This window comes from Crocuta crocuta, unplaced genomic scaffold, assembly GCF_008692635.1.
Source record: "Crocuta crocuta isolate KB4526 unplaced genomic scaffold, BGI_CrCroc_1.0 scaffold60, whole genome shotgun sequence".
Taxonomy (NCBI): domain Eukaryota; kingdom Metazoa; phylum Chordata; class Mammalia; order Carnivora; family Hyaenidae; genus Crocuta; species Crocuta crocuta.
In genome coordinates this window covers 1090202-1117013 of record NW_027527145.1, presented here as the reverse complement: position 1 = coordinate 1117013, position 26812 = coordinate 1090202, and the positions used below count along the sequence as shown (strand labels likewise).

General features: G+C 40.1%; 1 long non-coding RNA gene across 1 annotated transcript in view; it reads right to left on the bottom strand.

Annotated features, from left to right (window-relative positions):
• Window positions 1-25548, bottom strand: part of LOC144229864 (uncharacterized) — a 53460-nt gene extending 27912 nt beyond the window's left edge. The window contains exons 1-2 of the long non-coding RNA XR_013334639.1: window positions 25396-25548; window positions 23918-24060 (exon numbers count right to left, since the gene is read on the bottom strand). This is a non-coding gene — a long non-coding RNA (uncharacterized LOC144229864). The remainder of the gene's footprint in view (window positions 1-23917; window positions 24061-25395) is intronic.
• Between the last annotated feature and the right edge of the window lie 1264 nt (window positions 25549-26812).

The window sequence follows — 26812 nt, the reverse complement described above, 5'->3', positions numbered from 1 at the left end:
TGAATTTGTTGATCCTAGCTACAATGAGAGCCCTTGACTGGTACTTCTCTTCCTTCTTCTTAGCAGGGACAAAATTAGAAAGAGTTCTCTTTTCTCTCTGTCCTTCTGAACACTGTTAGAAATGTTCCTAACTATCTCAGAACGCTAATCTAGGTTCTTGAGTGTTTAGTATTATTCTACATTATGGGAAAATGATCATTAGTTATTCTTGCCACACAGGAGTCTGAGGAGGAGTAGTGAAAGGATCAGCCTGGAGTTCAGATTCTCTGCAGCCACTCCTCTTGAAACAGATAGATTGGCCACCTCGAAGTCACGTGGCTGTGGACAGTATGAGAGGAGGAGGAAAATATTCACAATAGAGCTGAGCAGGCCAGACAAGCTCTAATAACATATTTTTCAGTTCCCAGCTTTGGGAATTTTATAGGGCATTAGTTTGTGTGTGTATTTACCTGTCTTAAGAGTCAAGTTTTTAAAAGAGAGCAAGCAAGAGACTCTTGAGAAGACACTAATTCAGATGACCCTTGTCATCATCCTGGTCCTTCTCTGCACTCCAAAATTTAAGAGAAGGGGATAAAAAGAGGGCCATAGACAGATGGACAAACAGACAAAGACAGAGAGGGAAAGAGAGAGAGGTTGACACTTACAAGTAATATGATATTGTCATTTCCTGAATCACCAATCTAATTGTTAAAATGTTCCCCTTTTTACAAAGAGAGGACTTGCCCCTCCATCAGCAGTCACCCCAGGCAGCAGGGTTGGACACAGAAGTGGTGCACGGACTCTGACCATTGCTCCCTCGCTTTTACTCAGTGACTGAAATCTCACACATGGTTTAGGTCTCTAAATCACCATGGTAATGAGCACTACATAAATAACTCATAGAGTTCAATAGAAAAAAAAAACAACTAACAATGAAAATGAATAATGAGGAAGTAAGGGCTTTGTGCACTAGTTCCAATTAAATTGCTCACAATAAATAAATACACTTATGCTGTCTTGAATCTGTGGGTGCTGGCCTTCTTTGCCTACAGAGAATAAAGACTGAGTAAGTAATAGAGAGGAAACTGGATTTATTGATTCAAATGTAGTTTCAAAATAGGAAAAGTGGCCTGAAGAGTAACAGGGGAAACAAGAGGCAGTCACAGAGTGATACTGTATACCTTCAATAAAAACAAGCTGCATAAAAACAAAGATTTTTTTAAAAAAAAATTTTAGAGAAACAAAAAGTCTCCCAACAGGTTAGAGTTAAATATAAAACTATTGACTAAAGGGGAGATGAACATGCACAAGAAATGGTTAACAATGTTTTGTAAGTTCAGCCATGACAATATTAGTGCAAAAAAGTCTGTCTTTCAATATTTTGGCAATAGCTCGATAAGGAACCAACAGGAGTTTTCACACAGCACCTTAAAAGCCTGTCTTATCCTTGGGGTTTCTTCAGCCAATGAAAGTTTGTCATGATGATGTAATGCTCCTGAGTTGTGTTTCAGCACCGAGTATGTGGTCACCGGATATCATGCCTGAGATATAGGTAAGTTTCTGGCTCAAATCCTTCTTTCCAGCCTGTCCCCCTGCTTAAATTAATTTCAGCAGAGATCATTTGTTTCTCATCTAGTTTGCTATCTCTGAACAAAAAAAAAATTTTTTACTGTGGGCTAGGGTTATTATAGAATTGTAAAGACAGCTGGTAAACAAAATGATGGGATATAACTTTCCTCTGTTGTTAGTATGAAGGCTTTTATTCCTCAGCAATTTATCATCACCTCAGAGGGAAAGAGCAACGATCAGGGTTATGTTTTATGTGTTAAGGGAGTTCTAGTTATTTAACAAACAAGTTTTACTAGAAAGACATTTTCAGGGAGATGGAAAGATTTCTTTTTAAGGATTCAACACTGGATTTGACCTATTAAGTGAGCCCTACTGAACTGTAAACAGGGAACTAAGTTTCAATATTTATTTTAAGTACAGAATGTATACAGATCCTGCCCTCACAGAAGTTAAACCCTAAAAGAGAGAAAGAGAAAGAGACAGCACATTATTTGTTTTCTGTTTTTAATTAAGTCAAAAAATATAAAGGGGGGAAGAAAACCTAAACATTTGATGATCTTTAGTGGCCTTATGGTTATATGAAGTTAAATAGAGAAAAATTAAATACATATAAATAAGCTAGTTCTAATACATGAATGTGCAGATGCTTTTATATGTAAGCACCATTTTAAAATATTAAGTATTTCAAAAATTTGAGCTAAGTAACCAGCACAACCAATGGATAGGTGTCTCTTTCTTTTTTCTCCATGATACCCTCTGCAGATGTGGAGATTTTTAAGGAACTCTTACTGAGTCAGTCCAGCCCTGTATATACAGGTAACATGAGTTACAGAAAACAATTAGTCAAATAATTCAAGATTTAAAAAAAAAAAAATCAAGAATGCTACTAGGGAAAAGAGTCAGGGGGAGGAAGACACCGGGAGGGGAGGAGTTGAAAAACGTGTTGCCAATGACACTGATTGAATTATGCAGACAATTAGTCATCTTTCACCTTACCTCTGATCATATAGACACAGACTCTGAGAATAACGGTTCAAGTAAGAGTGTGGAAACAATGATCTTCAGCAACAACAGGAACAACAGAAAATGTGAAATATTATAGAATTTCTAATAGGAAAATATATTTTTTTCTTCTTTAGTAGAACTTGATGTCTGATGGGTGCTGATGCATGTATTCTTTTACCAAAAACTTTTCAACTTTCTAGCTTAAGAACTACTCTCCTCTGCCCTCAGCTGGGTTTCTCAATTACACATCACTTCCCACTGCATTTTCATTTATGTTACTTCCAAAGAGTGAGGTCATCTCTCTACCATACTTCCTAGATGGCTAATAGTTGCTCACCCCTTGCATAAAATTATCTTCCTCTCTTTTCTTCCACAGTTCATTCATTTTTCTCTCAAACAATTGAGTATTATAAATGAAACATTATAGAAATAAAAAGCCATATCTGTCCACATAATATAAAAATTACTCATTTTCCTTTTTCACCACAATTTTCCATAACATTGCTCTGGTGCAGTACTTGTGATGATGCTTGCGACTTAGATAAAATCTCCTATTTCAGTCGCATCCTATGCTTTGTTTTCTGCACCATAAGTTATGCACAGGGAGCCAACAGGGTTACAAGAAGGGCTAAAAGTCCTGCTCCAGAACTGAAACGATGACTGAGTGGTGCTCTAGAATGACTGATAGAAAGATAAAACATTTCGGAGAGAGGGAAACAGAATGATAAGAACAACAGGACAGATGACCTGGTTTCTGGTACGGGATGTATTTGGCTTTGGGGCACTGGTCTACCCTGAAAGCCTGGGCCTTGATCACAGAGCTCTCGTGTAGCCCATTGTGGCTCATTAGGCTCGGGTTCCCCGTTCTCACAGCACCCAGCTGGAAGCAGAAAGGGCATCCGTGTGGATTAAAGCACAAGTCATTAGTCTGTCAGCCAGGCCTTCAGAGAGACCTAGAAGGAATCCGCTTGGGGTTCTGCTTGATCTAGGAAACCTCTTTGATCCTTATTCTGTGATGCAACTATGCAGAAAAATTCAGGAATTTTTAAAACTCTGTTTTACGAGGAAGATATTGCTTAAGGAAGGACCTTGGGACATGATCTGAGCACAAATGGGGACCAATAACACACCCTTGTGATTTCTCCCGTGGACAGAGCAGACCTTGGAAAAGACAATCCAGGGTATATCTCTCTGTATGCACAAGGTCAGAAGGTTACAGCCCAATTCCAGCTTTCCTGAAATCAGAAGGTTGTATCTAACCGAAAGACTGCCCACAGGATTTATAGGTTCACAAAGTCTAGTTAGCCCAGAAAATAAGATTCTGGTAACCTAGAAAAATAAAGTTTCTATCCTTAAAGAGTTCTCTAGTTTTCCTTGAAGTTGTGAAGTCTTAAAGAATAGTGTAGTTATTCATCCAGTACAGAGAAGTCGAAGTTTGTGATAAAAGGAGGATGGCCACACATCCCAGTTTGCCAAAGATGGTCCTGGTTTATGCCTCTTATTGGTGTAATTATCATTTGAACCTGTCTTCATTTTCCAAAGTTCCTGGTTTGTCACTTACAGATAGTGAGCCATTAAAAGACCTTAAAGATGAGGTGAAAGGAGGATTGTTCAGCCAGGAAAGGAATTCTGAGGCCCTGACCCAAGGCAGTGGTCATGATGATAGGGAAGAGCAGTGTCCATTTCCCCTTTTAGAAACAGTACCCCCAACTCCTTTGAAGGAGTTGTCTCCTGTCCCTTTGTGAGGTGTCCCTGTGTCAGTCAAGCAAGGGCCCTCACAAGCCAACAGACAGGCATGTGAACAATGAGCCAACAGGACAGTCTTTCCCGGAACTTTGTCCCTTAGGCAGAATGATGAGAGGAGAGGAGAGGAAGCTTGGACATCATTCAGCAGAGAAGCAGGGCACTGAGTCCCCAGAAGCAGTTCCTGCTACAGAGACCCCATGGCAGCCCCTGTCATTTCTGGGTCAGCAATTCAGCCTTCCTTCCATTCTGTGAGTTTCCAGTAAACATCTTTTTGGCTTCAATTAGCCAGAGTTCTGTTTCTGCCGCTCACAACCAAAGAACCCCCACACAGATACCATAGTTGTCAATATGCTCTACACACATATGGAGGAAAAGCGAGGTGCTACACTCACTAAACTAGTACTTCTCTTTCTCACTCTGTATCTTAACCATTATGTGTGTAAGTCAGCTTCATACCATAATCTTTAGATCCCTTGAATATAGCTGGTAAAATGCAGTACCTACTTCACAGCTCATTTTCCAGTCATCACGTGTGAATATGTACACAGCAATGGAGTTTGCTTTGTGAAAAGGCAATCCTTAATATTGAATTTGAAGGTTTTGCTTCTGCCGCTGAGAGTCCAAGAGCCCAGGATTTGTTTCCTTACCTCTTGCGATGGTTCAGTACTATACCAGGGCTTGCCAATGCAAAGAGCTAACATTTAATTTAAAGCAAACACGGGGTGCCTGGGTGGCCCAGTTTGTTAAGCGGCTGACTCTGGCTCAGGTCATGATCTTATGGCTTGTGAGTTCGAGCCCTCTGCCCATCTCTGTGCTGACAGCTCAGAGCCTGGAACCTGCCTTGGATTCTGTCTCCCTCTCTCTCTGCTCCTCCCCCACTGGCACAGTCTCTTTCTCTCTCTCAAAGGTAAATAAACATTAAAAAAAGTTTTTTTAAACAAACACAACAAAATCAAAACATACTTCTCAGATAGACCTTTGCTAGGTTATTTGTCAATGAAATGAATGCACATGTGAAACCGGAAGTTTTTATTTGGGTATTGTTCTCCTTTAAACCCCTGGAGGCATAGAGTGATGCCTCTGAGGTTGAAACGAAGCTACAGGGTGCTGAGCAGAGGACCTGACTAGGGCTCCACACGCTTGCTCCAGGTAGGGGGAGCAGAGGAAAACCGGGGAGGGCAAGACTACACCCTGCGATTGGTTGGATTTTGATGCAGCATATACTCTAACGTCCTGAAATACGGTATGCAGGAAGTCTCCACAGATGCACTCTGCTGCAGTTCTTGAAAGGCAGGAACAACTTCAAACTGGGTTTTGTAAAAAACAAATGACATCATTCCTGCATACTCTGAAAAGCTGCAGCCTCGGTGGAACATTTTCCCATTTTCCCCTTTGCTCTTTATGTGTCTGACTGCAGGGCTTCAGGTTTTTATACTGCACGTTTAACTGGCTAAATCTTGCAGGGAATAACCTTTCATCGCTTGCCTCTAAAAATAATAAAATCTGAGAAGAAAATATAGAGGCATGTAAAAGTTCATTTAAACTCACATTTAATCTCCATGAAGCTGTTATCTAGAGACATGACAGCACATGGGAAGAATCCTAGTGATTTGAAGGAAACAATAACAAAATGCTGTATTGGGGACTGTCATCATGGAAATTATGGCACTGATTTATTTTGGGTGGCCTTCACCGTACAGTGTTAAGCGTCGGTGATCGGGAGGACTAGGATTTCCATTTAGGGATTTTTCTGGGTTTGCATCGTTCACTGCAAAAGTAATCAGGGATCTGTTGTAGTTAAGATGGTCAATCAAGGGCTATTTTGAAATCCTGTTCTAGATGTGCTGTTCCTCAATGTAGAATTGTACAAAATATAAAAGATACATGAATCCGAAAGTGTTTTTATTTTAATGCAGCAGATCTAGCTGTCTTTGAAAATGTTGTTTAAGAAGCTAGACACCTGGAAATGCAATCTTGAATCTTGGACATATCAAAATGTGAGAGGAATTTTCTCATCGAGAAAACATGTGCTTAATCACTGTCCTTAGGTGAAGGATGCCCCAGGAAGTTCCTTATTTGTAAATGTCACTCCTGTAAGAGCAAGCGCGTGGACAAGACCAGTAACGGCCCACCGAGGCTCAAAGCCTACTTGGTTTTCTCAGTCCTATCCCCAAATCCCAGATTTAACTGTTCACCTTCCTAAATCGAGTTTCCAAAGCTAATTCTGGAAACCACTTTTCGTTATTGAATGGACTATTAAAATCTTTTCAGCTCATTTTTCTTCAATATTATATTAGATAGCAAACAAAAAGGAATTTCAAACTGCAAGGATGAATTTTGTTTTAAAAATTCCCCCCTGTACTATACCAGGAGGTCCCTGGGTAGCTTAGTCAGTTGAGCGACCGACTGGATCCTGGCTCAGATCACGATCTAACCATTCGTGAGTTCCAGCCCTGTATCAGGCTCTGCACTGGCAATGTGGAGCCTGCTTGGGATATTCTCTCTCTCCTCTATCTGTCTGTCTCTCAAAATAAATAAATAAACTTAAAAAAGTTTTTAAACTATATCAAATATCTTCTAAACTGAGTTACACACATAAAACCATACACTCTTAAAATTCTCAGTGACATGGTTAGAAAGCAAAGGCAAGGGGCGCCTGGGTGGCTNTAAAAAAAAAAAAGAAAGAAAGAAAGCAAAGGCAAGATAATGCCTGCTTTTCTGTCTGAAATGAAACCAGCCCAGAAATAATCTTAAAGAGAAATGAGGAAACAAGTCCATATGTCCATCCTACCATCCCCCTTCCACATTAATTTTACATCTCTGTTTCTAAATAGTTCATTTGACCTTCAAACCCTTGAGGTCATCTTTGAAACCCGTACTTCTGTTCATGCCACTTTGAATTAAATACTACTGTGTAGACCCAAAGAAATATACCAGCAACCAAGAACAGTATCTAAAATAAATCAAGATACGTCTACTAGTCAGGAAAAGCAAGGCTATTTGATTAAATAAACATTTCTTTATTATCAAGGATGATACCATTTGTTTATTTTCATTGCCCTGTTCTTCAAAATTGCCTCTCGTTCTGAAAGAAAAAAATCTGAATACTTTTCTGCATAATTTTATCCATTCAATTATCTGAAATAGTTTCCACTTCAAAAAATTGTTTCCACTTCTTTTTTTTTTTTTTTTTTTTTTGAACTAGGTCTTCTTATGGAACTAAATGTGATTTCCTCTTGCTATAACCACTCCTTTCTACTAGAAATAATTCTTACATGTAGGAATTCTGCTTTTTTTTTAAGGTTAATTTATTTTGAGAGAGATAGAGACAAATGGGGAAAGGGCAGAAAGAGGGAGATAGAGAATCCCAAGCAGATTCAGCACTAATAGTGCAGAGCCCAATGCAGGCCTCAAACTCATGAAACCGTGAGATCATGACCAGAGCTGAAACCAAGAGTCGGACGCCTAACTGATTGAGCCACCCAGGATCCCTGGAAGTCTGCATTAATACTTCCCAGTTTGGAAAAAGGAGAAGAGAGAAATTCCCAGTATTTCTCTTAAGCCTTTCTTCTTTTTTCTTATTTTGTTTTTCTTTCCCCTCCCTGAACTGTTGGAACAGAGGAACAGAAGTAGAAGCTTGGGCTTGTAGTGGCTGCTTGGACCCTCCCTTGGCCCAAAGTTCCTTGAACCTTAAAAAAAAAAAAAGTAGAAAATAGGAACACTACAAAACAGTTTCTAAGATCTACTTACTTTGATTTCTTTCCATGGCATGCACATGTTGAACACTTTATACCAAAACTGTCCATGGAATTTTTTTTCCAAAAAAAAATGTCCTACAGGCACCTAAAACTTAGAGTTTAATTTGAAGAAAGAGGAGGGCAATATTCAGAGATGTAAAGAAACCTAAATTCAATTTTCTTCTGCTGATAATTGCTATGTAAACTAAGACACATGTATGTTATTACAAAAATGCAATGCACTCTCCAGAATAGCTAAAACATGGAAAGAGCCTANAAAAAAAAATGCAATGGAAATTCTACTATTAATTAAATATAGCCCAAATTTGGTAGAAATGAACCCCATAACACTGACGTAATTGTACATATCCACTCCAATTTGTGCAGCAAGCAAATTAAAGGTTCTGTGGAAGGCATGCATGGGATGCAAGGACAGAAAATTACCAGCAAAGCATGAGCCCAATAATGATGCCCTTCTGCTCAGACCTTTGCAGTGGCTTCCTATCTCTTTGAGAGAAAGCCCAATCCTTTTGCAAAGGCCAAGGTTCTGCACTCTGCTTCTTCCTGTCTGACCGGAACTTCTCCCCTCTCACCTCATTCACTGAAGTTCAGCCACACTAAACTCCATAATGCTTATTAGACAGAAAGTCAACTTCAGAACCTTCACGAATTCCTGTGCTTAAAACGACATTCCTCTAGATGGGTGCGTGCTGGCTTTGGATGTCTGCTCAAACCCCATGGTTTCAGTGAGACCTTCCCTGACCACATTATATAAAATAGTAGCCTTCACTGCCCCTCATCAGTACTTGCTGCCTCCATTATCTCTGGCCCCCTGTAGCCCTCTTTACTTTTTCCAAAGCACTTATAAACATCTGACACTCTGTATATTTGTTGGTTTATTATCTGCCTTCCTTCAAAGGAAGGCAAACTCCGTTAGAGGATGGACTTAGCTTTGTTCCCCAGCATCTAGAACAATGCCCATCACAGAAAAAGAGGGGATCAGCAAATCTTTGTTGAATAAATGAATGAAGAATTAATGAACTTCTGATGTTTAAATCCTAACATAATTCTGTATCTTTAAGACCTCTTTATTTTTGTGTCTTCACAGAAAAATTATACTTATCTTTGTCCCTGAATCTCTTAACACTGAAGTTGTAATTAGATACATTTAACATGAGACATAGTTAACATTAAAATATAAACTCAGAGTTGTTTCATATTGAAAATTATACATGAATATTAGTGACACTCTTTCAAATATAACCCTCTTCCATTCTTTCTATACTGCCTTCTCTCTTCAGCCCTTGCTTAAAAACCAAAATAGTAGTGCTCACTGGTTTTTCCAGTGAGCTCTTATACAATTATTTCCTTGATTGGTTTCAATCTGTGTTTCATTCGGCTAAAGCACAGAAAGCTCTCTACATCTTCTCTTCAGTCGTAATGTTCTCCCCATTCTTGTCGTGTCCCTGGAGCTCTGGAAACTATGAACTTGCAATTAATTTTTTAAATTTTTATAATTTCTATTTGCCATGGTCCTCCCCTTACCCACTACTTTGCTGCCTTCTCTTTCCCTGCTGGAAACTATGCTTTTTGAGGTTACTCCACCTATAATCTTTGGACAAATCCAGTGGCCTAAGAGCTCTTATGGAATTGGATTTGCATTAAACAGTTTGAGCAAAGGAGTCTCTGATTTTGATGAGTCATGTAAAAGATGTGCTTCGAAACAGGTGGGCTTGTTCCCTTCCTCCGTAATAATAATTTGAGAAGCAGAAGTATGTTGAATACAGAGCTAAAGGTTAACCTAGTTTTTCTTGTGTTTCTACATGTTTATGGTTTTTCTCTCTTGTGCATAAAACTCTTTTTTTATAGATCACTAAGCTTTAAAAGAATTTAGGACATTACATCTTTTCCATCTTCTATAATTTCACAAACCACCACTTGCTGATGAAATCCTGCCATGTTAGCCTCTCTTCTTTTTCCCTATTCCTAACTTCAGTGTGGATCTGAAATCTGAACATAAACATTCCTGTCCGTAGAATTTTCTGCAACAATGGAAATGTTTTATATCTCCACTGTCCGATGCAGTACCCATTAGCCACACACATGTAGTTATCGAGTATTTGAAACCTGGCTAATGCAACTGAGGAACTAAGTTGTTAATTTTCAGAAGGACATCTTCAATGAAGATAAATTTCGCCCACCAAAAACAGGAAGAGTAGATGAACTCAGTCTACATCTATGTGTGATCTACATCTATATCCCAAACTCATATCTTTATCTCCTCTTGGTCACACGCTTTATTGTTCCCAAAGTTTTTCAGGTAAATGCCCTAGAAAAATAAAACTGAAAAAGTACTTTGACAGCAACCAACTCTCAGGTACCTATAGTGGGAGAGTAATGTTTATCAATATCGTAATGAAACTAGGGCTTCGTGTTAACCTTGAGCTTAGAACTTTATACAGTGATTCTGCTACTACAGTAGTAAAATATATTTAATTTCATTACTTTTGCCGACAATGTAAGGTACTTTTAGGTCATGATTTCGAGATGAAAAGATTCAAAAAGAAAGAGAAAGTGACATAGAGACCTTGATAACCTGACTTCTGAAATATAAATGTTTGATTACATAAAATTTAAATTGCCCCATTTCCATCAATGTGTTATTATTCCTTGTGATAATTTAACATTAATTGAAATTTAACAGTATTCTTAGCAGTACTGTGGAGAAATTTTGAAATTTTCAAGCTTCTCCAAATGAACTCACTTAACTTAAAATAGGTTTATGATATTATATAGGATTCCTTTAATTCTTAAATATTCAGTCTTTATAATCATAGAAATCCCTCTATGCCATGGGTGTTAACAAAGTTTACTTATCTTTGCCTCTTTGTATGGCATGTAGGACTTGTTGTTTAATGTTTTTATTTGAGTATAGTTGACATACAATGTTACATTAGTTTCAGGTATACAGCTTTGTAATTTAACAAGTTTATACATTACGTTATGTTCACCACAAGTGTAGCTACCATCTGTCACCATAGGATGCTGTTACAATATCATTGACTATATTCCCTATGCTGTGCTTTTTATCCCTGGGAATTTATTCATTCCATAACTGGAAGCCTGTATCTCTCATTCCCTTTCATTCATTTTGTGCAATCCCCTACCCTCCCTCCTCTCTGGCAATCATCCATTTGTTCCCTGTATTTATAGGTCTGATTCTGCTTTTCGTTTCCTTATTCATTTGTAGTATTTTTCTTAGATTCCAGTTATGAATAGAGTCATATGGTATTTGTCTTTCTCAGTCTGACTTATTTCACTTAGCATAATACCCTCTAGTCCATCCATGTTGTCTCAAATGGCACAATCTCATGCTCTTATGGTTACGTAATATTCCTGTGTGTGTGTGTGTGTGTGTGTGTGTGTGTGTGTGCGCGCGCACGCCACATCTTCCTTATCCACTCATCTATTGATGGACACTTAGGTTGCTTCCATGTCTAGCCTATTGCAAATAATGCTGCATTAAACATAGGGGTGCAGATATCTTTTCAAGTTAGTGTTTTCATTTTCTTTGGGTAAATGATCAATTGTAGGACTTCTCTTCAATTACTCTCTAGACATCATGTCTTCTCAGAGCTGCTACCATAGTGGCACACCAGCGAGTAGGATGTTAGCCCAGAGCCTGACAAAATATGTCAAAAACCTAGGGGGAAAATGCACTTACCCACAGCTCTACAGGGTTTGTTCTGCTGGTCACTATTTTTGAGACACTCCCTGACCCAAATAAAAGAAACTGAAAAGACAGAAACTACATTATCCTGGGAGAGTATTAACACCCATTGACATATTAAAGATTCTGAGAAGCCCAGTAGCAAAGAAACTTGTTGGCTATTTTTAGACTCAGTGTTTCTCTGTAAATTTGGCCTTAAAATATTTTGTTTTCTCACCTGATATCTCTTAGCCCATGGAATTAATATTCCAGAGAATACACTTTGGGAAACCGTGTCTCAGCAGTAAGATATTCCTAGTTATCAATTTCTTGTTTCCAAATATTCTGGTGTATTCCAGGTCTAAGTACATTCAACAGTTTCAGAAACCTTATAGACTCTACAGACTCCAGATTTGAGAGGGTTTCCAAAAGGTTGGTAAAATAGATGATAGGTAGAAAGATGATAGATAGGTAGGTAGGTACGTAGGTAGATAGATAGATAGATAGATAATGTTTCACTGTGTAATCCTTGAGTTCCCCGCCCCCAAACTTTTCTACCAGTTTGTATTTGCTTCACCAAGAGGCTTTGAACATATTTGGGATCACAATTGCTCATCAAGTTGGAAATTTGTCATTAATTGCAGATGCAATTAGCTTTATAATTATTCCTTTTAAGTAGGCTCTTGTAGACAAGATTTCCCCCACTGAAAATATCTGGAGGGTATACAGTACTTTTCATGATTTGCCTTAGTTTTTAGCTTGATTTCTTTGAGACGAGAGGCTATGGAATGAACTCTCTGACATGACTTAGCTAAGGAAATTATCTGTGTAAGGACTGCCCATGAAAATACTGTGTGGTGAAAATGAAACATATCTCTGAAAGTTAGAGAAGTATCATTAAATGGGGCGCCTGTGTGGCTCAGTCAGTTGAGCGTCTGACTGGTTTGCAGCTCGGGTCATGATCTCACAGTTTGTGAGTTCAAGCCCCATATTAGGCTCTGCACTGACAGCACGAAGCCTACTTGGGATTCTGCCTCCCTCTTTTTCTGCTCCTCCCCCACTAGCTCTCTCTTTCTCTCTAAAAGAATAAATAAAAATAAGCTTAAAAAAAAAGAAAAGCATCATTAAAGTAGTTTTCCATCAGGAACAGAATTACTTAATGGCTTCTTCCAAACAAATAATAAGTAAAAAGGAAAGGATTTAAATGGTGTCCAGATTTGGGGATTTGACAGTTCTGAGATATGTTTTATCTACCTAATAACTACTGTCTCCAAACCACGTTAATATATGACTCTCAGAGAGAGTGCCTTTATCTGCATCACAAATTCTTCTCCCGGAAAAATCTCTAGCTGTGTTTTTAATCTATATTTGAGAAGTTGAAACCAGGCTATGGCAGCAGATTGCGTGAGATAGTACTGTATAGAAGATGAACTTTGGAGTCAGAAAGACATGGGTTCAAACTGCTACTCTAACAGTTCTAAATTGTGTAACCATGGGAGACTATTTACTGAATGTCATTTTCTCCATCCATGAAATGGATGATATAGTACCTACACCAAAGGATTGTCAAGGGAATCTAATAAGAAAGTATATGTAAAGCATTTAGAACAGAGCCTTGAAGATAGTAAAATATATTGGAAAATGGGGATTATTACTCTAAGCTATTACTTTGGCCTAGGAAAGCTTTCTAAATTATTTCTCTCAGATAGATAGATAGATAGATAGATAGATAGATAGATAGATAGATCTAGATCTAGAATATGATATTCTATATATCATATAGATATATATATCATATATATAGATAGATATATCTATATATCATATTCTATATATCATATAGATATATATATATCTAGAATATGATATTCAAGCATCCATGGTACAAACCATAACATCACATCATAGGAAGTGTATTATGAAAGAGGTACTATCACAGTGGTGTAGGAAGACAAGAAGGGAGTGGCAAATTCAGACCAAGTGTGGCTTGGTCTTTTAGAGAGGAAAATAAAGGATTTGTACCCTGAAAGACCAAGAGAATGTGCCTGGTGGAGGAGAACGAGAAGGATATTTCAGCAGATGTATTGGGAAATGAGATCTCCAGTGGGGCGAGATGTCCATGTGTGGCTTTAGGGAGAGAAGACAGGAAGAATAAGGTTCAAGAATATCTGTAGAAGAGGTTGAAGAAGGCAAAATTGGTCAGACTGGAAAGAAAATGAAGAAAAAAGTAATTAGGTTATTAAACATTTATTATGGCTGACATGGTACCAGATGCTTTATCTACACCTTTGCTGATAAGTAGTATTATCTCTGTTGTGCAGATGAGGAAAGTTTGGCTCTCAGAAGTTAAACAAGTTGCCCAAAGTTACATAAAAAGAAATGGAAGGAACTTGGATTCCATCCCAGGTTGTCAGATGACAAGAGCCCATGCCAACCTCTATTTTAAGCATGGGGAACCAGCAGGGGTCTTCAATCAAGGAAGTAACTTCATCAAAAAATTCTTTTGAAAGGAAAAGTATGGTGACAGAATATAAAAGATGGGCGAGAGGGAGATAAGTTTGGGAGTTGGGAGATAAATTAGAGGTTATTGCAGCTTTGAGGGAGAAAGATGAGGAAGGACCCAGCAAGCCAACCCAGTGCAGGTGGAGAGAGAAACAGTTCTTACAGAGATTCAGAAAGGCTTGGGTACCAATTGGATGTGAATCTACCTCGAAATAAAATCTCTGAACCCAGACATGATAGAATGTATGTGAGGGAGAGGAGTGGACTACTTCATTAAAATTGTTTATGCTAATTTGGAAGCCCAGAACCAAACACATAGCATTATGTCATCTAAACCTGTGCTATTCAAGTATGGTCCAAGACCAGCACATAGATTCACCCAGGAAAAGCCAAATTTCATGCCCCACTCAGGACATTCTGAAACAATCTGCGCTTTAGTGAGGTCTCCAGATTAAAGAAAAACTAATGTAGGAAAACTAAAATTGAGAGTAATAGAGGAAGGTGTCAGAGGAGAGAGGCAATTTTCTATAATCTGTAGTTTTTAAAATGTATCATCTTTCAAAAAGCATTCTGGTGAGCAATGATTTTATTCCATATTACTCTTATTATGTTAAGAAGTTTCTAGAAGCAGCGACAGGTGCTGACATAGCCAAGATGTAAAAGGCAGATGCTCCTTCAAATTCAGTACTTTATAAAAGACTGCCAAATCCAAGCTGTAACCGAATGATTAGGTAGCATTTGATCTGCTCATTTGGAATGTCAGCAGGGCTAATGCTTGCATAAGCTCTATGCTGTCTCATAATGTCCTTCAGTTACCAGGAAAATAGAAATCCAAAAGGGAGTCTATTTTTTCATCATGATTGCCTGAGAAGGGGACAGAACAGAAAGATCTTAAAATATTTTCTGAACGTATTAATTAATACGTATTAATTAATTAATATGTATTAACATATTCGTATGTGTATGAATGTGTGTGTAGTTGTGTAATGTCTTGAACACTGTCCTGAATTTACTATTCTGCTCTCTAATTGCTATTGATCCAAAGTCCCAAGATTGTACGCAACAACACAAGTAGGTTGCAGGAGTCTTTAGGGGAAATGCAATGATAGACCTCAGAAAAGCTATACCAGCTAAAACCCTCCACCCGGGATGTGCCCTCGAATAACTTCTAGTCCACTGGCCCAGTGATTTGTAGCAGATTCCCCTTGACTTCATCTACTCTAATGAGCATTGTCATCCTTTGCATAAAGAACACTGGGACTATGCATTCTCATTGTGTTATAATTTGATCCCTTACATGTGATGGGAAAACTGAAATACTTCTCGGCTCAGTAGGAAAAGTTTGTATACATCTTAAATTGTCGTATGAGGCAGCAATGTTCAGATCCCTTCTCTGCTCAGAACAGCCACATTCCTGCGATGACACTGTCCTGAAGAACTTATGGTTCCCAGTGCTGTTTTCATCATTATCAGTGTTTGTCAACAAAGAGTTTTGCAAACCTGCTATGTCCAGGCACTGTTCTAGCCTCTGGGGCACAGAGGGGAACAAAGCCACCGGTTCACATGGACCTGACCTTTACGTGAGATGATGAACAAATAAAAAATACAATCATTAAGTAACATCTAGTAGTGATGCATAGCAATGGAGAAACAGTGCGGTGTATTAGGAAAGAGCCATAGGGATGCTGTTTTCGATATGGTGTTAGGTCAGATTTCTCCTGAGAGATGATACCTAAGATGAGATCTGAGTCAAGAGGTTAGACATGGGAGGAGAAGAGTTCCAGCCAACGGGACCTGCAAAGGCAAAGCTTTGGGACAGTGCCTGAGTCCCGCTCCGGCCGGGTCCAGCGGTCCCTGAAGGATGGACGGTGTCGGCTAGGGAAGGATGAGAGAGGCGTGAGATTCTTTCTGGTCACCAGCCAGGCCTCTCTGCACTGTCTGGGACTCAACTTTATTTTATGATTTAGTGTTTGGGAGAAGGCACAGGAGTGGTATTCTGATGATAAAATCCTTTTATAAGTAATGACCATCCAGAACATTGATGTGCAAAAAGATGGGGAACAGCCCAGAAATGGCATTCTGATGGTAAATCCCTTGATCAGTAAAGATTCTCCAGAACATTGATATGCAAAAGTATGGGAAACAGCCCAGAGGTGGCGTAGGCTTAGTAAAGGCAAAAGTTACACTCATCGCTCAATGGGAGGTATTAAGAAAAACATGTCTTTCAGGAACACAGTGTTACTCCCATAACCATAAAAGAAGAAGTTCCTATAGTAAATTCTTTCACAAAGCGCAACCAGATATCAAAGCCAGAATGAGTCACTCCTAATACCAATTAACAAGGTGACTTGGGGGTTGGTACTTGAGCCGAAATAATTGGGTACAGGTGGATATCGGGGTCACCATCTGACGGTAAGAGGCCATGCAACTTACTTTAACCTCATAAGGAGTTTTCTCAACCTATGAGTTCAGAAATGGCTCCCAACAGGGCAGAAGCCCATTAGGCATGTTTGGGAAGTAGCAAGGTCAACACCGCAGGAGCAGAGGGAAAATGAGCAGGAGTAAAAGGAAATGGTCAGCCTGGTGGTGGATCAGGTAGGTCCTCGAAGGACCTCGATTTTTACTGAAACAAGCACTACACTAAAAAAACATATACATTACTCAGGCTAATCTGCACAATAATCCTGTACATGGCTATCATCATTAGCCCTCAAGAAGACTGAGACTTAGATTAATTAACATGACCAAGGTTGCACAGCTACAAAGTGTTGGAGCTGGTATTTGAACCCAGGTCCGTCCGACATCAGAGGCCATTATACTAATCATCATGTTATGGTAGATCCCTGGAATCAAAATTTGCATGCAGTTTATTGGTAAAGATATTGTTGAAGTTTAAGTATATTGATATGGCTATAGGTCCTTTTAACTTTAGTAGACAGAATTTTATTCGCCAGTCTTCATCACAACCAAATGTTATTTTGGGCCATATTTTTCATGTCCTTGACACAATAAGATTCTCACTGAATGTTCAAAGTTTCACAACAATTTTGTATAAGAATTTGAGGTATTAAATAATTAAATTTTTACATCTAGTTAACCCCTCATCCGACTGAGCAGACAATTAGACATGCAGTCCAGCTGCAAAGACATTTCCATTTCAAAAATATTTCATATTAGAATTTGAGATACGGATGTTCAAAATATTTGGTACTTTCTATTTCTTCCCAATTTACATCATCTCTGCTAACTTGTGCACCTGCTTTTTTAAAATTATCTCATGATAACATGTATCCCCACAAGGAGGTCTGTTACACACATGCCCATCCTTTTTCATCCCGTTTTCCCACATAAGAATCCTTTCGAGTCTCTCACTGCCTGTTAAAATCTGGTTATTTCTCTCCTTGTACACATTCTGCTTCACCAACTGAGCATGGATGGCTTTGTTCTGTTCTCCAAGTCTCAGAGGACCTGACTTTGCCCACTCGCCACCTTCGATCAGAACACCAACTGAGTTCTGGCCTCCAGAGCACACTTGGATCTCCTACGAACCACACTATTTCTTAGAATTTTTCAGTTGGTTGAATAATTCCTAACTCATGCACAACTGATTTATCTGTCATCTTCAAATAAGGTAGGATAGTTTTCAAATCTGTTTGTAGGAGTTTCCTCAGGAAAGCTCGGGAATCTGGGAGATCTGAGGCACACATTTTAATGGCATGAAAACCTCATTTAAAACATAAAATTCACTTAGGACAAAAATAAACTAGGTAGCTTTTCTTTGCTCTAATGCCTTCTGTCCTACAAACTGGTACATTTTAGAGCTAGTTCTTTTTAAGAAAGTTCCTCTCAATGGGACAATAAGTTGTTGTAGGATAAATGGAATAATTTTGTTTTCCTTTACACATTGATGACAATATTAACCTTAGCATGATCTTTGTATGAACACATTAGTAAAAGTCCTGCTCAAGTGGGCTTTTTTAAAACAAAACTCACACTTTTTAATTTTTTTTAAAATTTATTTCTGACAGAGACAGCGTGATCAAGGAAGGGTCAGAGGAAGAGGGAGACACAGAATCTGAAGCAGGCTCCAGGCTCTGAGCTAGCTGTCAGCACAGAGCCCGATGCAGGGCTCGAACCCACAAACTGTGAGATCATGACCTGAGCCAAAGTCAGAAGGTTAATGGACTGAGCCATCCAGGTGCCCCAAAACTCACACTTTGCATATGCTGCTGTTACACTGTAAATGGTCCCAAATATCAGAGGGCATGTAAGTCAGTTATAAATCATCACGGGTTTGTTTTTTTTTATTCATTTTCAGGATAGCAGTGTTTAAAATACTCTATATTCTCCAACAGTTTGTTAAACTGCAGAGGCTGAAAAATTCTGGGCTTGTAAAGAAACTGCAGTGTCTAAAACTCTCCAGAAGCACTCAGAATGACAGGTCTCTTAACCAATAAAACGTGAGACTCAAGGACCACATTGTCACAACTCAGCAAATAATAAGGAGCAGGTATAAGTATGACATCACTGAAAAACATTCTCATTGGCGGTTCCGNGGAGTAATGCAGTCTTTTCCCTGAAGGTGATGTGCTCGCAAATTCGCTTTACATTGCCTTCGAGCAGGCAAAATAAAAATAAATTCAGCGGTGGCAGTGTTTCACAGGGATAAGAGCTGCTTGAATTAGATCAGGTCAGTGAAAAAGGAATGGAATAGAAGCTGTTGCAGAGCTAAAACAAATTTCTGAATTTTCTCTTCGCTTTCATGCCACCTTCCACCACTCTCCTATTATTTCTCCATGCCTCGTTCTTGGACTCACTTGATGCATCGATCAGACTTGGTATCCGTCCCATCAGCCGTTTGAGGGACGGATTTCTTTGAACACTAACACACACCTCGAGCCTGTGCTAAGGGTCTAGCAGACAGGTCAGATGAACGGATGGTTTTCTGGCATTGTACAAATACTCAGGAGTATAAAGCTGATGAGATAATTTAATCACATTTAGTGTAGTCTGTGAGGAACTGTCATTCTCTATCCTGTTACTGTTACATAATATAGGGCCTCCAGCCACATCAACGATACACAGGAGAGCCCACTCCTTTTTCACTCTTAGCGCTCAGCTTCGACTGAGGAGAGCCCCGATGGAGACGGGAGCTCACATCTCTGTTCCCGGCCAGGGTGCCTTCTAGCACTTTGCACTACTTGGCTTCAATCAAACGCTTCAGGTCTTCGGCCTTATGTTATTTTATGTCTTCAAACGTCAGTTTCACTCTTTCTTGTCATCTGCCAAGATCATTCAGGATATAAACCGTGTAATATTTTGAATCCTGCTTTAGAGAAATTGGCTTTAGTCATGTCTTGTTCCCGCGGTTTATATTTTATTACCTTCTCTTGTCACCTCTTCCTATTTAAAAATGCCTCTGCTTGTCAGAGACTACATCTATGTCTACATCTATAGCTAGATCTAGATGGAAAAGTCTAAAGAAAGTTGACAATAAACCTATTATCTCTGCCACAATATGGAGTGTCTGAATCTCGTTGGGCTCCTATAACAAAATACCAGAGACTGAGTGGCTCATAAACAACAGAAATTTCTTTCACACAATTCTGGAAGGCTAGAAGTCTGAGACCAGGGTGAGATAAGCATCCTCATCAGGTGCAGATTTATTCTTGTACCCTCACAAGCTAGAAGGAGGTAGGGGCCTCTGTGGAGTGTGTTTTACAAGGGCACTAATCCTATTAGGGCTCCACCCTCATGCCTATATTCCCTCCCAAAGACCTTACCTCCTGATATCATCATCTTTGGGGGGGGTCAAGATTTCAACATATGAATGGGGAGGGGAGGACACACATTTCGGAACATATCAGGGGGTTAGGCAGGATTGGCTATATTTCAGGTCAGAAACGATTCATTACATGCAAAGAGCCAGCTGTCTTTGCTCCAGACTCAAGACTGTTTGCTGCACTACCATTATGTCCTCAAAGAGGTGTTAACTTCTGAGATCTTAGTGCTTCCCTCGCTACTCCACTAGGAATATTCATAATCTTGTCACCAAACATGAATGGCAATGTCACCAGAATGACACTCCATGTTACTTTCCCATTTGGTCTCTTTGGACTTGTTTTGCCTACCTTATAATGCTTTTTTAGATTTATCTGGATGTTGCACTGTTACTAGGTTCTGAACAAAGTTATACAGATTCAGAACACAGTAGCTTGTGTGAGGACGGTTAGGGCGGTAGGTTTTCATCACTGGTGAATAAATAATACAGAAGGAGGTGGACTGCAGAGGAGCCCTGGGAAGCTGCTCGCGGTGGGGAGCAGGTGTGCTCTGGGGGCGAGTAGCAGAAAGAGGGAAGACGAGGCACGGGCTGCCCAGGTCCATCACTCACCACCTGGCCCTGTCCAAGACCTGCACGCCTTCTGCCAGGAATCACCGACCTGCTCAGCTCCTTCATGGGCAGCTGCCGAAACCCAGGAACCAGGTGCCTGGAGTTTTTAGCACCGCTCTCTGCATGTCCATGAAACCCACCAGTCTGACTTGCCCAGCTTTCCGTATTTGGACTTGTTGCAATTTTCCGTGCCTCAGCCCAGACCTTCCTTTTGAAAGGAGACTGTTCCCTGGCCACCTTGGCAAACCGCTCTTGGAGAGGAGCTCAGAGGTGGCCGACTTGACCTGGCGCACCGAGCACTGTCAGCTCACTATGCCTGAATGCTGCATTGTTCCGGTGCTGAATGAAGTTCTAGAAAATGACTTTCAGATGTGAGATTCCCATCCTGGTGCTGTTTTACCCCCTTGCCGTTTATAATCTCATAAAACTCATCATCTTTGTTTGGCTCTGGACAAAAATGAAAAGATTCATAAAACAGCATCCTGGATGAGATGGACTGATACCAATTTGAAATGCTTCAGCTTAAGTCCACTACCAAATGATTTCATTATTGCCCTTCCACTGTGCTTACCTTTTTAGTTTGCTTCAGGTGCTGGAGCTCTCTAACCCATCGGGTTATTTTAGGCAGTGCCCGCAAATTACTGTGACCCTCTTTATCTGAACTCTGATCAGAAAGCCTCCTAGTTCTCCTCAGGTTTTTTTTTTTTTTTCTTTTCTCCACCGCCCCCCCCCACCCCCCTTAAACCAGAAAAGTAGCTGCTGAAAGCAGAACAGTTGCCATGGCAACCTCTTGGCAGCTTCCTCCGCGGAGAGTAACAGCGCTGATTTCCCGAGGAGGCTGGGTGGGAGGGGGTGGAGCTCTGAGGAGGTAAAGGAAGGTTACTGTGCACTTAGTTAATATGCAAAACCACTTACGCAGTGCTGGATGCGCAGTGAGTAAATGCAAACAAAGCCATGCTTGATCAGCTAACCCGGACTTTACACACTAGTTGATCTGTCCAAGGATGCAGATGTTGACTCAGAAAGAAATTTTGCAGTTGGACAGTAAAGGGCACAGAGGTAGTACTACAAGAGGTTAATCACTATTTTTGTAATGGCTGGTGAATATGGACGATAGAAACAGAGGCTGAGGTGTAATTGCCTTGCTCCTCTTTGCTTTGTTCAAAGGGAAAACACAGCAATCTAAATCACAGGGATGGTGTTTTCTCTAAAATTCTAACATACTGAAGTTCAAGTTTGCATCAATTAAACTCTATGTAAGATAAACCAATATGTTCAGATATAAGCAAGTATAGCATAATTTGGTTTGTGCTTGAACAAAACATACGGCTCAAGTAGCATCTTTCACCTTGGAGTTTTCAGACAAAGAAGCAGCTTAGAGTAACTTGGGGCTGGGAGTGGGGGCGGATGCTGTTGGATGTCTTTTCTCTCTCTCACTGCCCTTGCCGTCTCTCCCTCCAACTTTGGTAGGTCCGCATTTGTTTCCTGGGGGCTGGACAGGGTGGAAATCAACCCCCGAGCGACAATCGGGGAGACTCTGGTGCAGAGTTTTTCTGGCAGAGGTCACCTGCATGAGAAATGAGCAGGCTGGCTTTGAGCGGAGGAGGCGGCAGCCAGCCCCTTACCCCGAGGCCTGCAGCTTTGCATGTTAAAGAAGAGGCGGGCTGATGGAAAGCCCGCCGCAGTGAGCAGAGGTCTGCCCAGCAGGTGTCACTAGGGATTTAAAGCTCACCAGACCTTTGGGACAAGGCCTAGGAAAGGGCCAAGTAATGATTAATGAAGCTTGCTTTAAAATATTTTTGAGAGGTTATATGTGAAATAATTCCAGGGAGTTCTCCTTCCAAGGGAAGTGAAAATGATAGCTACGGCTTGGTGTAAATGATTTCTGGGCCATTTTCTCCAAGGCTCTATCTCCATTACTGAGTCCCCATTCCAAACACCAGACATGGACATAAAACTCTCGCAGGCACGCTGAATCCGACACTATGGGGAAAATATACAATGCAAAGCCAGAGTGAGCGCAGCAAACGGTTATTATGGGAGAGATTCCTACTTCCAAAACCAGCTTTCATGTCCTAACACCATAGATGTCGGTCTTGTAAGTAACTTCAGAGTTCAGCAAGATCAGAGCCTACTCTAAAAATGCAAATGCCCCAGGAGTCTCCTTATAAATGAAGTCAGCTTGTATTTTTTAAGTGGTTAATATGTGATGTGTCTTAACAAAATATAGTTACGGTTTGGAGACTGCCTCTACTTTAACAACAGTAACAACAAAAGCCTGAATTGAAGACATTATCCACTTTCTTATTTAGGCACCTAGGAGTTTGCAGATGATCAGTTTTTCTAAGAATTAGGACTGGAAAATCTGTCTCCCTTAAATACTTTTTTGCTGTTTTCCTCTTTGTCTTGTCCGCCTGGAAGCTTAATATTAAACTTCACCAAATTTCAGGAGCTTCCCTAGCTTCAATTTTCTTGAATAATTTCCCCTCCATCCATCTTACATTATTCAAATAATGGCTTCCTACCTTGTTTTACTTATTTTATAGTTGTGACGTATCTGTAATTTATGCTATGCCTCTTACCTCACGTGCATTTTGGTGTGATACACCCACTTAGACGAAAGTGAGGGAGGAGAAGAAAGGAAAGAAGGGAGAGAGGAGGGAATACCATGACTCTTTAACAACACTAAACAGCTTGTGATGAATTCGTTAAGAACATTTATCTTGACTTATCCTTTCGAAGGTAGAAAGAAGGACGGGGAGTAGAGGTCTGGGCGGCGCTGAGCAGGTGTATGCCCTGAACACAGCTGAGGGGCTCTGGGTGTCTGAAATGGTGTGGGGGTGGGGCCCCTGGGTGGCGCAGTCGGTTGAGCATCCGACTTCGGCTCAGGTCATGATCTCACGGTTCGTGGGTTCGAGACCCACACTGGGCTCTGTGCTAACAGCTAGCTCAGAGCCTGGAGCCTGTGTCTTCCTCTCTCTCTGACCCTCCCCTGTTCACGCTGTCTCTCTCTGTCTCAGAAATAAATAAAAACATTTTTAAAAAATTGAAATGGTGTGGGAGCCATAAGGTGGGAGACAGGCCAGAAGCAGAGGTGTGATCTTTCAGAGCACTTTAGAAAGCATCACTGAGTGCAGTTTTACCTTACAAAGGAAATGAAATTTCAGATAGATAGATAGATAGAGTCCTTCCCATCTCACAGATAAGAAAAACTGAGCCAGAGATGTCATTTAGGCACATGGCATTACATAACAAAATCAGGACAAGGAACCAGCGTACCTGCTCACATTTTTGCTGCTGATGGGACTCCAGCCTGGGAAGAATGAAAGAAGTCCACAGGGTACACAGGGACGTCATGCAAATAATCCTTTGTTTTTTCTCCTGGGGATGCCCCATCACACAATACCACTAAGGAAACTCTCCTACAAATGAAAACACCAGGCTGCAATTTTGTAACTGTGACAGAATTTTGTGAAGATCTTAGTCGTTATATTTATTTCTGCTTTATAAAGGAAAGAATAAGTGAATGTAGTAGTGTTGATATCCACAGACCCATTTCCTAACCACAACCTTAACCATTTCTCTTATCACTTAACTGATATTGTTTTAATGAAAGCTATTGTTCTTATACATTATTAATAAAGGACCACCGTTACTATTAATATCACTTAGGAAAGAGTCTATAATGAGCTTTAAGACAGTAGATGCAATTAACAAAAAGCCAAATTCTCTGTGGTGTGAAAAACACCAGATAGGGCTGGCTTCACGCATATGATCTTACAAAAGTGTTCCTAGGGCTGTGAGTGAATTTCACATGCCCACAAGGAAAACCATGAACCCCATGAAGACTGATATATGCAGTAACTTGGCATCCTCCAAATACAGAGAAATTTGATGAGTTGAGAGGAATTTTCATAAACCTCTGATCTCATACCATGATGATAGAATGAATATATTACTTCACATTTCAGGGAGTTCTTGCTTGCCTAAAGGGTCTTATTTGCAGTGGGTGAAAACATATTTATACATTCAAGAAGGGTTTGAGTTGTTGGGAGTATAAGCGTCCTAATTCTATGACAATGGCTACACTCACTCTGAAGCTTATAACTCTCATGGGCTGCATAGTATGTTTGAGAGCCAAGAACAAGGGTGCAGGGCAAAGCCTCCTTCCACATGTTCTTCCTTCAATAATATTCCCATTCAAGGGAACTCCCCTGGTGTCGAGAGCTGCCAATACCTGCCAGGCTTGCAGGCATGGGACCAGTCTCTCCTTGCCAGGGAGAGATGAATTAGAAGCAACTTGAGCACAGCCAAAAGAGGCTGAGCCTTGGCCTCTGACATTCTTGTTTCATAAATGGAGAAGGAAGATTGTGGTCTCCTTTGCCTTTAAGGTGAGGCTGAAGCTCTCACTCTAACAAAGGGATCACCTTAACAGAGTGGGCCAATTTACTCACCTCTGGGAGCCCTGTGTTCTACGGGAATCATCACACTACATTTGTTCTGTGAGAAAGGGTCTTATTCAACAGCGCCTGAAGGTTACACTTGGAATAACAACACTCTCACTTGTCCTTCTAAGACATTTTGTTTCAGAGTCTGTTTTAAGGATTTGCCAACCCAATTTTGTACCTGGCATTCAGCCTCACCGCGGGACTAAAAGGCACAGGGCAGCTGGATGGCCTGAGGGCATAAAGGGTGAGTCCACCCACTGCAAGATCATAGGCATACCTGGAACTTTTCAAGGGCTCTGAGAAACTTACAAGACTTTTATAGACGCTGATGGATGATACTTTTCCCAACAGCTTCAGTCCTAGTCAAATAGCAATAATCCTGTATTTTCTGGAAATTCATGGGCTTTAGTTCTTTTAAAGTCCATATTTTAGGGACGCCTGGGTGGCTTAGTCGGTTAAGCGTCCGACTTTCGCTTAGGTCATGATCTCGCGGTTCGTGGGTTCGAGCCGCGCGTCGGGCTCTGTGCTGACTGCCAGCTCAGAGCCTGGAGCCTGTTTCAGAGTCTGTGACTCCCTCTCTCTCTGGCCCTCCCCTGCTCACGCTGTCTCTCTCTCTCTCTCCTGGAAATAAATAAAAACATTAAAAAAAATAAAATAAAGTCCATATTTTAATCTCACATTGGTCAAGTAAATATTATTATCTCTATTTTAACAGATGTGGAAACAGAGGCACAGGGTTTGAGAGCAGAGTCATGGAATAAAAAAATGGGAGAATCCAAAATAAAATCCAAATTCCCCTGACATTTAGCCCAATGCTCAGTATACCATTAACATATGCTCTCTTATTAATTAGTAAAAACTAAAACACCTGTGAAGGAGTGGTCCACATGGAAACACAATATGAATCTTTAGTTTATGCCTCCTTGTCTGGATGAATTGATTTTTGTGATTTATTAATTCAAAACTCTTGGCTTATTCCATTGGATTTATATGCATTTTTACTTTTTTGCTCTTTTCCAAATTATGGCTCAGTGGGTAATAGCAAGGAGGCTTTCACCTAAGTTTTGGACTATGCCAGTAATGTCTTCCTAGTAATTTTATTAATCAAAGGAAAGCATCCGGTTTATATTAGAATATTCATAAAGTAACCATTGAAAGTAGATAGTAAGTATTGTAACAGCATAGTCTTGAATTTTTGGAAAACACTTTCTAACCAGCTTAGCTGATTTACAGGAACAGATTTTTCTATACAGGTTGTAGTCTACATTTTCCCTAGTATCTCCAACTGGGTAGGTTGGGAACATATGTGCATATTGTGAGTTTTCAAGGAAGAAGAACTTTGTGAATTGTAAGTCTTTTTGTTTGGCCACTTTTTAACTAATATTCTTGCTAAATCATTATCATATATCATCAAAAATCAAGATACATTTGTGTTTTGATAAAATAAAATCTATGAACATATTAAAATAAAAATATTAGTGTTGGAGGGGCGCCTGGTGGCTCAGTTGGTTAAGCATCCTACTTCAGCTCAGGTCATGATCTCACAGTTCATGGATTCAGGCCCCACATCAGGTTCTGTGCTGACAGCTCAGAGCCTGGACCCTGCTTTGGATTCTATGTCTCCCTCTCTCTCTGCCCCTCTCCCACTCATGCTCTGTCTCTCTCCATCTCTCAAAAATAAATAATGTTAAAATTTTTTTTAATCTTTAAAAAAATATTAGTGGTA